Source organism: Sminthopsis crassicaudata, chromosome 2 (assembly GCF_048593235.1).
Source record: "Sminthopsis crassicaudata isolate SCR6 chromosome 2, ASM4859323v1, whole genome shotgun sequence".
Lineage (NCBI taxonomy): Eukaryota > Metazoa > Chordata > Mammalia > Dasyuromorphia > Dasyuridae > Sminthopsis > Sminthopsis crassicaudata.
This window is the reverse complement of record NC_133618.1, coordinates 568,233,697-568,246,275: the sequence shown is the minus strand read 5'-3', so window position 1 is coordinate 568,246,275 and position 12,579 is coordinate 568,233,697. Positions and strand designations below refer to the sequence as shown.

Sequence of the window (12,579 nt, the reverse complement as noted above, 5' to 3'; positions counted from 1 at the left end):
GATATTCTCTCTGTTCTAATAAAAAAAAAATGGCTCTCATAATCGTGAACATAAGTAATGGCCCAAACATAAAGTTGTGGAGTAGCTAGACAGAGCTGAAGTGTACAGGAGTCCCATGCTCAATTAATTCAGTTGATTAACACTGATTGAGAACTTACTATATGCAGTGAAGGCATTATACCTAATATTTGGGTGAGGAGGATAGAGATAAAATGATAACTAAAATGAAATTCTAGCCCTTATGGAACTTAGTAAAGTTAGGAAAAATAAGACAAATTAGATTAGACAATTAGATTAGAAAAATTAGACAAATAAGACAAATTACTATTAAAGAAAATGGAATGTGTTGACTATTATAAGAACAAAACAAAGTACTATAGGTATTCTGAGGCTGGCAAATAGTTATTTGATTCATGGAGAGGACTAGGTGTGGAGGCTTCTGAATTAGGATCCTGAAGGATGGGGAGGGTTATAAGTAGAAGAAATGAGGAAAGGAAGGGTTCCAATCAGAGGAAATGACATGGTTGGTTTAAAAGAGAGATGATAAATTTGGTTTGTAGCATATTGGTATCAGAAGAAGATGCAGAATTGTTTTGTATTGTGTCCCATTCATCTCTGCTGCTAAGCTTTTCATTCAAAATCATGACAAAACCCTTCTTCAAGCATTTGGGAAAAAGCTATCAAGGATTCTGGGGTTTTGTGTTTATGTGTACTTTACCCACAGTATTTATGAAAGGAGGTAGATTTGAAGTCAAGGGACCTGGATTTAGATCCCAATTTTTCCACTATCTGCGTGACCTTAGGCAAATTATTTCATCTTACTGGTCCTCAGTTTCCCCTTCTACAAAATGAAAGGATCAGACTAGTTCTAAATTTAAGATTTGATGAACTAGTGACTCTGTCCATGGTAGTTAAGAAAAATGTAATGAAAAGAAACTCATCCAGATATAGGCATATTATAAAAGCCTGGCCAAATTTTATCCAGCTACAAAAAGAAATAAAATAGGCAGGTTCAGGAATGTAGTCAATTTCCTTACCTGTCATGACTCAGGTTTTAGGGTGCCTTTCCCCCATTTCCATTCAATTGTATTCCTTTAAAGATTTATGGCTTCTTTAATAATCTCTGGGCAAACAGGTAACCTGCATATATGAAAAGAATAAAATGGAATGCTTATAATGTGCTAGTCTAAAAATATATTACAAAAAAGTGTCTTGGGGGTGATAAAGACTAGATGATGCCTTACAATGTTAGGCAAAAACACAGTGAGAAAAACATAGACATAGAGAAAGAACCCTGGGAAAATCCTGTCATGAGAAGACAGGAAAGCTAACTTTGTAGTTAAATGTTTGTTAAATTGAATAATTGCCTAACTTCATTGGGCTTAGAGATGAAAAGGACTTTAGAGATCATTTCATTTTGCATATTTTAATTTTATTTTATATATGAAGAAACAGAGGCTTCAAAGAAGAAAAATAGTTTGACCAATAGCATACTTAAAGTAAATGGCAAACCCATGTCTTCTGATGCCAAATCTAAACAAGTGCTTTGTTTCTTTCATAAAATGCTTCCTTCCCAAATACTGTATATTGAGAGTTCCAGATTGCTATATCAAAATTTTGCTAACATTTTAAAAGAGTAAGAAAAGAATCCAAGTGTTTGTGATCTCAGAAGAGAAAAGGAAGTAAAAGAATAAAATTGGAAAATTCAATAAGTATTCATTAAACACCTACCAGATATAGTGCATGTGGATAAAATTAAATCCTTGGCTTCAAGGAGCTTACAATCAAGTAAGATAAACAACTCACAGATGAATAAAATTATTGTAGATTAGACTGGGATTAGAGCATAGAAGGAGTACAGACAGAGTGATATGATGGCAAATGAAAGAGAAATAACTTCCTGCTAAAGTATATAAGGAAGGCTTTGTTATTAGTACTGGAATGATGAGTAATACGTGAAGATATCAGTTTAAAAAAATGTTATTCCAGGCTGAATGGAATTCTCCTTGATTTACATTAGAATTATTTTTAGGAATAACTTTTGAAACTTTATTCTTACATAAAGGAACCCTTTCCATTATTGATATTGGGAACTGACATACTAAAATTGTTCTATCACATTTTGTGGTTGTATTGTTTTATTTTTACTATAAATTTTGATTTTTGGGGGGATGTGATTTAATATACAGCCTGATCTGAACACACATCTTAAAGAGTTCTAGTACCTTAAACTAAGGACATCATAGAAGTTTGGGATCTTAGAAACAAAGATTAGTCTGAGCAGATTAGAATTGCAATCTACACCATATGGCCTCGTATTTAAAATTTTAGTTTAAAGATTGCTGAATAAAATCACTTCAAAGGAATCATGGAGCTTGGTAGTTTAACATATTTCTTTCTGGCTAGAAGGCACAGAAAGAGACTTTTTAAATGTGCATACAAGTGATATTGGGGCTCCAAATTTGAGCAAAATTGATGTCAGACTACCTCAGCAAATAAATGCTATCCCTCTGAGCATTTCTATGGATGCTATCTTAAAGCTGTGTGGAAATCAGCAAAAGCAGAAGCTGTTATTGGCAACTTCTTCACACGAGGGGGAAGTGGTGAATTCCACAGGATTTGTTGTGATACTGCCTTCAGCACCTTCCACAACTCAGGACTGGGAATTGACAGAAGGGGGTGCTCAATCATTGCAGAGGCCATTTGGATCAATGAAACACACACTGATAATGGGGGTTTCTGTTGGGGCACCCCCAGCACATATATATGGAGTGGCTATTATACTATTGCCAATTGAAGTCATCATACAGTACCTTCCTTGAACCAACTAATTATTTTTTTTGAACCAACTAATTATTTTTCACTTCACCAAGGGTAAAGATTACAGAGTGAGAAATAAAGTGTAATGAGGGATGTTTGCTCACTGCATCCTATCAGCTTGCTAAATATGCACTCTCCACTTGTTTCTGGGAAAATCATGATGATGTATAAGGACATGCCTTGGAAAGGCTATTGAGAGACTATAGAGACATTCTATAACTAGTTCCAATTGGCTAATCACATGTTTTCCAGGATTCTTTTTCAACTGTGCAGTTATGAATTCTGAGTGAATTTTAGCGATTTTTTTCTTCCTTTCATTCAGTGACTCCTTTGATCACAAAATCTGGTGACAGACTGTGTTTTAAAGGAAAAGGACTTATAGCCTTCTCCACATAATGAGGTCATATGGCCACTGAAAAATAGGCCTTATTCTTTGATCTCTTCATTCATTCTTTTTTGTTCTAGAGTAAAATCTCTTGATTAGAAGAGCAAGTCAATAAGAGTCAGAATCCAAGACAAGTTTTGCATTGAGTACATCAGTGCTCTAATAATCAAGGAATGATATTCAGGTATCCCAGGGGAATAGAGGCCCTCCTCTAGTAGTATGACACATCTGGATATGAACTTGGTAGGACTAAAGTTATATAGTAATTGAACTAAGTTTTGAATTTATATCTCCAGAGACTAAAGAGAGGTAGGGGAACAGTATGCACCTTGAGATGTTGGAGAGCATGTGATGGGGAGATTTTTAGTTTTGTTCTTGCTATATGTTTCATAAATATTCCTTCATATAGGCTAATTAATGTTAAGTAGTTAAAGGGAATGCTATTAACTTGCTCTTAACAATGAGGACACATCTGGATGGGCTCAAACTGATGGCAGCAAAGATATCCCAATATTGTTGGTTACACCCTGAATTCCCTTTGACTTCTAAAATGCTTTCTCATCTCCTCTACAACACTGTCTTGGACCCTACCTTAGTCATCAGACTCTGATAACTGAGACTTTTCCTTATCTTGACTAGAATCAGACCTCCATAATATTTGCCAGATATCTTCACATTGTGATGGTGATTAAGGACCACTGCTACTCAGTTTTTCAATTATGTGTTGTCTTCTTCCATTAGAAAAAAATATACTCCTTGAAAGAAGGGACTCTCTTGCTTATATTTATATCACCAATATTTAGTACAATGTCTGGCATATTTTGGTCCTTAGTAAATAATTTCTTGGTTTGACTAAATATCCATACACTTAACTTTCAGGTAAAGAATTCTCTAGTAGAAATTGGATATGCCCAAAGGATTGAAAATTGCTATTCATCTCCCAGTGAAAAGATGACAGACTCAAAAAGCCATAAGAGAAATGCATTTTCAGACATGGCAAAATGGTGGTGGACTCATTTTGTTTGACTATGCTTATTTGTTAAAAGGATTGTGTTTTTCTTTGTATCTTGGGAGATTTAGCAGATTTAAGAAGGAATAGTGGAGTGTTGCCAATAAGGAAAAAAAGGAAGGGAAAAGGGTCACTGTTGGGTTTTTTTTTTGTTGTTTTTGTTTTTTTTTAAATACACAGAGAACAGAAAGAAGTTTTAAAAACCCCAGACAAGCAGAACAACTTTGAAAATAATAAAATGCTTATTGCCTGAATGGTGAGAGTTCCTGAGTCCTAGTTTCTAAAAAAACATTAAGATATCTTTGTTAGGCTATATTCTGAAGCTCTTGCATTTGAACTGATAGATGCAGTTCTATAGGATTGATAGGATTGCATCTATCAGTTCAAATGTAAGAGCTCCAGAATACAGCCTTTTAACAGATGAAGAGGATTGATTTCCTGAGACATTCAGGGCATCCCAAGCACATAATCCAGCCATTTTGATAGATAGCAAGACAAGAAGTGCCTTGATTTGCCTCTCTACTAACCCCGAATTTGACTACCCTAGAATATTGCATTCTGTGTAGAAGAAAGTTCTTGGGGAAAACTAGTCTTTTGGGGAGAAGATGATTCTTCTGGCCCAAAAGCTGTTAGAGTTAACAGGATATTAAAAGTCATATTACAAGGAAACAATAGCAGTGGTAAGCATTTCTATAGAAATTTAATGCTACATATATTAACTCAGTTTCTCCTCAAACCAACCCTGAGAAATAAGTACAATTGTCCCCATTTTAAAGAAGAGGAAATTGAGGTGGAAAAGTTTAAGTAACTTGCTCAGATTCACAGAGCAGTCAAGTATATGAGGTAGCATTTGAACTCAGATCTTCCTGATTTCAGGCCCAATATTCCATTCTCTTTACCACCTGGCTATAAAGGCTAGAAGAATTATCTAAAGGTAATAATTTATACTTAATATCTCAGCATCCTAAAGATATCATAAGGTGTTAGATTAACAAAGCAATAACAATAATAGCTAACATTTCTATTGTGCTTGCTCAGCACCAGGCACTGTGCTAAACACTCAACAATTTTCTCATTTGATCCTCACAACAACCCTGGAAAGCAAATGTTATTATTATATCTATTTTACAGATGAAGAAACAGAAATAAACTGAGTTATCCAGGATCACAAAACTAGTTAGTGTCTGAGGATGAATTTGAAGTTACATATTCCTTCATATGGTCCATTATTCATCCACTGTGTCTCTTAGCTGCTTCTCATGAGCCTTCTCTGCTATGCAGAATCAACCAGTAGACACTTTTTAGAAAAGGCATTTGATCTGTGCTTCACTATTACTGTGAATTATTTGATACTGTGGATCCAGTGGGAAGGAGAGTTTCCTGTTTAAGGAGCCTTAAGCATAATTTTCTTCTGAAAGAATTTAAGCTTTTAGAATAACAATAATAGGGTGAGTGCTTATGTAGGTCTCTTTAAGTAAAACAGGGATGCAGTGGAATGTATATTTATAATTATCTATCTAGAAACCCCAAGTTTGTTTCTCTTCTTGAGATAATTCTAGGAATGCAATATCAAGAGAACTTTAGGTGCATTTCCATCTCTTTAGAACCACATTTGGTTACTGTGATTTCATAGTATTCAGTTGTGATTGTTTTGTTGATTTTCTTATTTTTAAAGTGTTAGTCATTCTATATAGTGTCTTCCTGGTTCAGCTTACTTCACTATATTATGTATTAAGTATCTTTGTGGGCATCTGACTATGTAGCTGTATGTTATCTAACAATTTATGCTGCTTATAATGTTTATTCTCAGATAATTTATCTAATTACAAATTCTTCTTTGGGAAGAATATAGGGAGATCCAGGCTTTTCACTGAGCAAAAAAATGCCTTGTTGTTGAATACACACACACACACACACACACACACACACACACAATAAAGATAAGAATATTGATTAGGTGAGTCTAGAAGAACACTGATCTTTTTTTTTTTTTTTTGAGTTATCTTTGGCCCAAATCAAGAAGAAGAAGAACTACCAAAAGCATCACCAAATAGGTGTGTTACCCTTTCACAGATATTCCCCACATTTAGGTTCCTCACATCCACTCATGTGCAATTTCTACACTTTTAGTCCCTCTGCACTGATGCTATGTATCTACATTTATGTATATGTACATATATACACACATTGGCAGATGTTTATGGCAGGGAAGGGGAGGGATATTTTATTTCAAATCTCCTAATTATATCATGAAAGACAAGTAAGCCCAAGAATCTTAGGCATAGCATTTCCCTCCAGACCACTACTGGTCTTGCTTCCAAACCAATTCCCAAAAGCCATCTTCCAGGGAAAATATTCCTGTGGAAAAGGGGCCAGCCATTCTTACCAGCAACCAACCTAGCTGAGAAAAAAAACCACTTCTACTACCATCACAATCATATGATCCCAATTCTAGAAGATAAATCAAAGCTGTCTACAGCCAGAGAGAGGATTGTGGGAACTGAATGTGGATCACACCATAACATTCTCACTCTTTTTGTTGTTGTTTGCTTGAATTTTGTTTTCTTACTCGTTTACTTTCTTTTTTTTTTATCTGATTTTTCTTGTTCAGCAAGAGAATTGTATCAATATGTTTCAACATATATTTTAACAGGTTTAACATATATTGGATTACTTGCCATCTAGGCAAGGGAGGAAGGAGAAGAAAATCTGAAACACAAGGCTATGCAAGGGTCAATGTTGTCAAATTATCTATGCATATGTTTTGAAAATAAAAAGCTTTAAAAACTAAAAAAAAAAAAAAAAAAAGAAAGAAGATAGACAAAGCCCCTGAACCTGAGCACTTTAAAAAAGAGTTAGCACCCTTCATTTCACTGACCCTGCTTCCAGCAGAATCCATGAAGCTATCATCCAGAGAATGGACTCTTGTGCAAATGTGACTGGACAATAGCTTCTGCAGTCCCTCTCTCCTCAGTAGCCATATCTACTAATAACCCTGGATGGGTGGGGACAGCAAGGGGGATGGGAATGTTCTCCCTCCCTCACCCCCAAAATCCTTAGCACTTGATATCATATGATTTCATTTATGAAATTAAAATTAAAGAAGGTACATCAACATCAGTTTTGCTACTGCATACATGGAGATCTTTCCATACAACTATTAGCTGAAATTTCATATATATATATATATATATATATATATATATATATATATATATATATATATATATATATATATATATGGTTTTGTTTCCTTTGAATAATATGAGTTCTTTTAGATTAGGTACTGTCTTGCTATTCTATTTGTATTCCCAGTGCTTTGCACAGAATTACTGCTTAATAACTACCTTTTTACGCATTCATATTCTGTTTCCATTCATATTCCTACATATCTGGAATAGTCACAACCAGCCAAACCTCTCTTCCCCATTCTTGCCAGAAATAAAGAACAAGGCTTGAGATAGAAAGGATCATAGCTTTGAAGTTAGAGGCATATTGAGAGGTCATTCAGTGAATCCAATCTCTATATTTCATACATTTCAAAAATGAAGTTCAGAGAATATATATATAACTTGTCCAGTTATATAATATAGACAGTAGGTGGAAGAACAGGGACTCCAATACTAGGCTTTTGACTCTAGCATTTTTTCCACTGGATTACTTCCTGCCTCCAATACAGGCATTATCATATTATATAATATATATGCATACACAGGTAGTCCTGCATGTTTATGCATTCAGTATTTAATGGCATAATGTAAATCCCCTAAGTTTTAAATCTTCAAACCTTGGCCAAATTTCCCCATATCCTCCACACACTTCCTCTTACTACTTTCCAATCAATGTGTGCTCATAGGATAAGTATAAACTTAATTTAATATCACTCTAAGTAATATTTAATTAAAAAATTTAATCTCCTGGGAAATTAGAGAAAAAAGTCATATGCCTAAAGAACTGAGAATCCCCAACTGCTCTCTTCTCCTATAACCTCAAATTGCCCTATTCTGCCCCAATTCACAGAATGTAAAAGCTAAATAAATGCTAATTTTTCAATTAGTCAAACCTTTCTATTTTGTGGATGAGAAAGGTAATATCTATGGAGTAAAATTGTTTTGCCTAAAGTCATGGGATCATCCATTAGAACTAGAAAGAATTTAAGATATCATCTACTCTAGTCTCTTCATTTTACAAATAAGGAAGCTGAGTCCTAGGGATGGTGGTATGCTGGTAAAATGTTTAACAACCAGCTGGGGTAGGAAGTGAAGGGCATGGAGATATAAGCAGTGCATATATTTAAATTTTAATTTGCATTATTAACATTTTCTTAATCACTTTCTTATACACAAATAGCAAAATTAAAAATCAAGCTAAAGTTTGTGACATTTGTTGATTATGGACATGTAAATGCTAACTAAAATTTAAATGTTGCAATAGAGTCTTCTTCTTTTTTTTTTTTTTTTTTGCTGAGTCAATTGGGGTTAAATGACTTCCCCAGGGTCACACAGCTAGGAAGTGTTAAGTGTCTGAGACATATTTGAACTCGGGTCCTCCTGACTTCAGAGCTGGTGCTATATCCACTGCAATACCTAGCTGCCCTGCAATAAATTCTTGAGTCCTAAACCTGGACTGATTGGACTCTAGCACACATAGGTAAAATATATGGTCCATAATCAACAAAACAACAAGTATTACTTATGGAATTTAAATCCAGTTACTTAAAATCTAGTACCACTACTCTTTTCATTCATTATATCATGGAGCTTCCCACACAAGTGGGAACCAGGGTTAGAATCCATTCTCAATTCAGTGCTCTTTCTACCATGTCTGGGAAGAAATTCCCATGCCACAATTCCTTTACATTATGACCAATAATCAAGTGCTGGGTCCATAGTAACCACATTGACCCTTTGGTCAAAGTATTATGCACAAATCTGGGCACATCTGTTGAGCCTATTAAGGGGACATCAGTCCTTTCTTTGCTACTTAGATATGAAGTTAGTCTTTTGGTATGTCGGGATTGTCACTATCAGCAGAGACTTTTGCTATTGGCTTTTTACCCTTCTGGCCTTTTTTTAAGGCCTAGGAATAGAAATTCTCTTTGACCTTTTCTTACAAGCCCTTTCCATGACAAGTTCTTTTATTCATACATTTAAATGCATGCTTCATCTCTTATCTGGATAGATAATGATGTATGAGTCAGAAGGAATAGAAATTCAATCAATCAATAACAAAGATACAAAGTAAATCAAGCCACATACTGTTTTCCTGGAGTTTTCATCCAATAATGGAAATACCAGTCTGAATAATATTTAGACAATCTTAATTCAATCAATAAATACTTATTGTTTTCTTAGCATGTGCTAAGTTGGAATATAAGAGGAGGGGGACATCCAGTAATAGATAAACTTAGAAAAACCCAACACTATAGCAATGCAATGGTTGTAGATGGGGATTTAGGATCTCTTTCTCCCAGTCATTCTCTATTAAGCCACTTAAAACTGCAATTGTGTGTGTTGTCTTAGGCATATCACTTGTATTCTTTGGGCCTCAGTTTTCCCATCTATAAAGGGAAAGGGTTGGACTAGATGATCTCTTAGGTCTCTTTCTGGTTCTAAATTCTATGAGCCTATGAAATGTTCTGAAGAAGCATGGAGTATGTATGATTCTAACCAGAGTCAGGAGGCCAGCCGCTCAGTATTCTCTTACTTACAAAATTACCATGACAACAAGAAGAGATTGATTTAACCCTCAATGTGGTATCTCCATTTAGGGACAAACCTAAAACTGATAGGTTGTGACTCTTAGAATTGTTCTTTTTAAATGGAACATATAATGCCAACCAGTTAAACTGAAAGAGATTCCATAGGGGACAAAAGCCATTTAAGAGGGCACTCCAAGGGGAAGCAATTTTTAAAGGTTCCTCAAACCATTTTGCTTTCAGAAAAATGTAATTTGGGGACTTTGATTACTCTGGTACCAAATGTGCCTTCAATCTAAGCAGTGATTTCCAGGGCAGACTTTTTTCTAGCATATTAAAGTTTTTAGATGAAATGATATAACATTTTAACAAATGACTATTTTTTCCCCATTTTCACAATACACTCTCTGAACCATAACAAGACAGAAAAGATCTTAAATTTCTCCTGATTTTTTCAGCGTAGCATCTGAGGACACCTCCAAGTCACACAATGAGTCCCAAACAACATTACAAACAGGTTCAAAGTACAGTGTGGGTCCACATCCACTTAAAACCTAGGTTCATAAGTCCCTGCCATTGTGTTTTACTTATCCAGTCAGACAGAGCACGTAATTACTTCAAAGCAAAAACATTAAATGAAAGAGCATAGTTTAAAATAGAGAAAAAAAGAAAGAGAGAGAGAACAATAAAACATTCCTCCCAGAAAAATGGAACAAACTATCCCACATATCTTCAATACATTAGTAATGAGAGTGGATTCCTACAGGAAATGTATTTTTCCAGGACACACAGTAGAGAAATACATGTAATGAACATGTATGCTTAGGCAGCTTGGATTGAGGAGTAATTTATACTTCTAAAGTTACAAGACTACCATTTCTTTGGATGATTTCATCCCACTCTCCCATTAAACCTACTACCTGTTGACCTTGTACTACATTCATTCTCTTCCATATTTTGCTCCCCATTAGTCTCATATGGCTACTGCTCCATGGTATTCTACTGGGTCCCATGATTGCTGCTGATCACTATCAAATGTAATTGCTTTGAACATAAAGGCCCAGAGATTCTATCTATGTCTAACTTGTAATTTTAACTAGAGTGCTCATCTGAGCTTACCTCTTCCCTCATAAGAAGAGTAGTTCTATCCAATACTTGCGCTATACTTCTTTTAGAACAAAATTCCCAGTTGTTAGTAACCTTTCTTCCCATAAGAAGTATGTTTTTTCTCAGAGCTTCAGCTGAAATAAAAATCCTAAGTTCTTTGAAGCACTGGGCAATCCTAGATAACTAATTCCTATGGGTGTAAAATTGATTTTTTTTTTTAACCTCCAATTATTCCTGATCGCTAAGGAAAGGGTTCTTACCAGAAACCTCTCTCTGACTTAGGATTAACAATTTATTGTGACTTCTAGCTTAAATTCTTTCACCTAAAATGTTACTAGTCAGCACCAGTTTGTAGACTATCCTTCATATAAAATTCCAAGACTTCTCTTGATTCAGAGTTTCCAAAATTTCTCAATCTCTGACTAGTTTGCCATGCAAATAAAAATGAATAAAAGACAGGAACAAAACTATGCTGAAGAAACAAGATCAATGTTCTTCCTTTTAATATATGTGTGTTAGAGTTGTGGGTGGGTATTTTTTTTTGGGGGGGGTAATAGAAATAGAAACAAAGACAGAGATGTTATATAGAGGCAGATAGACAAAGAGAAAGAGTTGTTTTAGTCATTTTCAATTATGTCCAATTCTTTAGGACCCACATTTGGGATTTTACTGGCAAAAATACTGTAGTAGTTTGCCATTTCTTTCTCTACCTGGTTTTACAGATAAGGAAAACTGAGGTAAACAGAATTAAGTGGTTTATTCAGACTCATCCAACTAGTAAGTATATGAAGAGTATATGACAAAATGACAAGATGAGAGATAGGCAGAGTGTCTGAAAAAAAAATAACAAATAGGGTTACTAAGAGTCAGACACGACTAAAACCACAGAGCACAGCTTCAATGCTATTCCATAGTGTTCTGAAACTTTCAAAAATAATTATAATCAGAATGATAACTAGACCCATGAGAATCAATGTATCTGTACTGAGGACATATGGCCTAGAAGCCATGGAAGAACAAAATTCCTTACCTATTTCTATCTTCAATGTCCATAAGATAGCTCATCTCTTCCCAAAATCATGGACTGATACAGCTGAAAGGGACTTTCAAGATCATATAATCCAATATCCATATTTTATCAGTGATCAAAATGAGGCCCAGATAAGGGAAAGGACTTGTCCAAGGTCACAACCAATTAATAGTTACAGTTCTAATGCATTGTTGGTGGAGTTGTGAAATAATCTAACCATTCTGGAGAGCAATTTGGAACTATTCCCAAAGAGCTATAAAACTGTGCGTATCTTTTGACCCAGAAGTGCCACCACTAGGTCTGTATCTCAAGGAAATCATAAAGGAGGGAAAAGAACCCATATATGCAGACATGTTTGTAGCAGCTTTTTTTTGTAGTAGCAAAGAATTAGAAAATGAGTAGATGCCCATCAATTAGGGAATGGCTGAATAAGTTGTGGTATATGAAAGTAATGGAATATTATTGTTTTATAAAATGATGAACAAGCTGATTTTAGAAAGGTCTGGGAAGATTTACATGAACTGATGCTG

At 35.0% G+C, this 12,579-nt stretch overlaps 1 long non-coding RNA gene across 3 annotated transcripts in view; it reads right to left on the bottom strand.

Moving 5' to 3' along the window:
• LOC141553723 (uncharacterized) overlaps positions 1–12,579 on the bottom strand; it is a 94,845-nt gene that overhangs the window by 39,524 nt on the left and 42,742 nt on the right. For all 3 annotated transcript variants that reach the window (XR_012485606.1, XR_012485604.1, XR_012485605.1), the window contains exon 5: positions 1,038–1,140. This is a non-coding gene — a long non-coding RNA (uncharacterized LOC141553723). The remainder of the gene's footprint in view (positions 1–1,037; positions 1,141–12,579) is intronic.